The sequence below is a fragment of the Pinus tabuliformis genome, chromosome 5_2, assembly GCF_031772625.1.
Source record: "Pinus tabuliformis cultivar Carrire ecotype Pingquan chromosome 5_2, CPIR1, whole genome shotgun sequence".
NCBI lineage: Eukaryota > Viridiplantae > Streptophyta > Pinopsida > Pinales > Pinaceae > Pinus > Pinus tabuliformis.
In genome coordinates, this window is record NC_142306.1 from 383849299 (window position 1) to 383852567 (window position 3269).

At 35.7% G+C, this 3269-nt stretch overlaps 1 pseudogene; it reads left to right on the forward strand.

The window, feature by feature from the left end:
- Positions 1-412: 412 nt before the first annotated feature.
- On the forward strand, positions 413-2531 carry LOC149159079 (BTB/POZ and MATH domain-containing protein 6 pseudogene; annotated as a pseudogene).
- The last annotated feature ends 738 nt before the right edge of the window (positions 2532-3269 follow it).

Here is a 3269-nt window from a genome sequence, read left to right on the forward strand (position 1 = left end):
AAGCCCTATTTGAAAATAGACAAGGGTATCAATATAAAAAGTACACCAATTATAAATGCCTTTTAAGGGGTTAAAGTACACCAACTATAAATGTTTTGTGAGCGGTTATTGTTATGAGTTTATTCGGTCTATTACGATATACAGTACCAACACGAAATATTTTAATATTATTGTAGTTACCTAAAATAAATAGTTCTTAAAAGTTGATAGGCATCATTCATGTGAAGCACCAAAACACTTACTTTATAATACATCTCACTTCACCGAGGTTAAAAAAGTCATAAAAATTAACTAAATTTTAACTTTATTTTAAATTATTACTATTATTTGTTAAAAAAATAATATATAAATTAAATAAATATACATTTAAATGTATCAAAATTCTTAATAATGGAGATTCATACCACTTACTATGGAGGTATTTTCTTACAATTCTACAAGTCAATAATATGGCTTATCAACACTACGTGTCCAAGAAACCATAAGTTATTGCATTTCATATGACATTTTTGTTAATTAATACATTTAGTCAAAAGGGCCAAAAAAGCATAATTATTTTTAAAATACATATAACCTTTAAATTGACACTATCAAAAATATTTTACAATATTTTATGGTAGTTAAATCTCTACCATCTATAAAATAATTATTTATAAATAAACTAAAAATTTAAAAATTTTAATGTAAACTAATTAATTTGTATAAGATTTAATGTTACTAATTTGTTTTTCCTTTACCCAATAAAATTAAATAAGATTTTCCTGGACTAAATCTAGAGCTTTTTTGAAGATTTTTTTTACATGGGAAAAAGTCCTATTGTCCTATTGTGAAAGTTAACCATATCTCATGGAAGACTAGCATGGCACAATTTCAACGACCACCGATCAATTTTTACTCCCATATTCCAACTCGCACCGACGTAGATTGATTATAACTTGCAATATATATAGAGAGAATTTGGAGGTCATAATCAGCATTATTATCTTGTCTGCCATCACGAGTTTGTCTCGACATCTATATTGGCTATTCTACAAAGGCCGTGAATATTCAGGAAGTTTTCCCCCGAAATCGTTCAAAAACCGCTTGGGTGAAGTGGCAGTGGGAGGTGATCGACGATAAACTAGGGAATATCTAATGGGTCTCTAGCGGCTGAGTTATCTGTGAATTAGGGCGATTTTGGCAGCTTAGCGTTTCATTTCTGTTTTTTTTGTTTTGTTTTGTCTTTTTGGGCTGGCCCTTCGCAATTAAAAGGTCACTTGGGTACATATTTCCGTCCAGAATGCAGTATGGAATTCAGAGCTGCGATGGATCGGCTTCGACCTCGAGATCGGTTACCAGCACTGCCAATGGGTCGCACAATTTCGTGATAGAAGGTTATTCACTGGTCAAGGGCATTGGCGTTGGCAGGCGCATTTCCAGCCAGACTTTCTTTGCGGGAGGTTATCAGTGGGCCATTTATTTCTACCCGGACGGCATAAGTAGCCATGATAAATCGCGTTATGTTTCGGTTTTCATAGGTCTGGCCAGCAAGGGCACTAACGTTCGCGCTACCATCGTACTAACGTTGGTGGATCAAAGCGGGGAGGGCACTGACATAAGCCTCTACAGCCATGCGCGCCCCGGGGGGAGAGAGGCCCTCACATTTTTTACGTTCAAGGAAGCCTGTGGGGCTACAACCGGTTCATCGAACGGGCTGCACTTGAAATATCTAATTACCTCAAGGATGATTGCGTGATATTACATTGCACAGTAGGTGTTGTGGTCTGTGCCAACGAATACGCTGGGTTGCACTCCATAGCTGTTCCCGAATCAGAGTTAGGTTTAAATTTTGGTAAACTTTTAGAAAATCAAGAAGCCAAGGATGTAACTTTTGATGTGGCTGGGGAGAAATTTCGTGCTCATAAGCTTGTTTTAGCTGCACGATCCCCAGTATTCAGATCAATTTTTTTGCTTCTTCGGAGCAGAATAATGAAGTTCTTATTACAGAGATGGAGCCTAGAGTGTTCAAGGCTATGCTGCATTATATTTATACAGAAACCCTTCTTGATGAAGAGCCTTCCCCAGCCAATTCATCTTCTTCTTCAACAACTGGGACATTGACAGAGCGCTTGCTTGCCGTAGCAGATGCGTATGGTTTACGGCGATTGAGGCTACTCTGTGAATCAAAATTATGCAGAAACATATCTGTAAATACAGTTGCCTCCACTCTTGCTCTGGCTGAAAGTTGCCATGCTACTGGCTTGAAAGCTGCATGTCTCAAATTTTCCACACAAAATCTGCCTGAGGTTATGCGTTCAAAGGGTTTTGAGTGTTTGCAACAGAAATACCCTTTACTTGTGTCAAAACTTCTAAAGGCAGTTGTTGGATTTGCGGATGATTGCAGCAGCAGAGAAAATCGCAGGCGTGTCTGCGATCAACCTTCCGATGGTACTGATATTAATGGCAGGAGAGTAAGACCAAGAAATAGCATTCAGAGTTTGGACTTCTCTGTGGAGTGTGATTATGAAAGTAACGACACTGTTGAAGATTAACTGAGGCTGACTATCACTGTTTGTGTTTGTCTGTGGATGCTGAGAAGGGCAATGGCTAGAAAGTTGAACTTAAGTCTGGAGGATTTATGATGCACATTTTTAAGATAGACCTTGTATATGATTTTTTTTTAATAATGATGTCTACACTATTGCCATTAATAATCCTAGCAGGGGAAATATGCATTCGGCAGGTACAGCCTATTATTGCTCTTCGGTCATATGTTGTGTTCACACTTTTAACTCTTATTTTCGAGCAATTTATAAGGAAATTTCTTCGCCTTGTAAACTTCTCTGGCAGCAGGTTATATCAGGTTCATTGTTGTTACAGTATTATCAGCCTCTACTTTCTTCGAACATAACATAAATTTATTATACTAATAAGTTTTCCCTATTTCAGATGGGGAAGCATAAACTATTTGTCTTTTTCTAATTTATTTGTTTGCTCATGCAATTTTTGGTTTTGCTGGTGTCTCCTGAGGTAGAAATACAGGTTGTTTTAGTAACTGATTATCAATTATCTTTTTTGAAATAAAATTATTAGTGTATTTGGTTTATTTGGGCATAGTCAAAAGTTACATATATAAAGTAGGAGATTCCAAGTTTAAATCTCAGTCAACTAGGTCAACAAATTTACAAAATATAATTAAATTACTTCAATTATATATATAAAATGATTTATTAATTATTTGTTTAATAATTAACTAAAAAATATAGTGGTAGTGATTAAAATAAATTTAT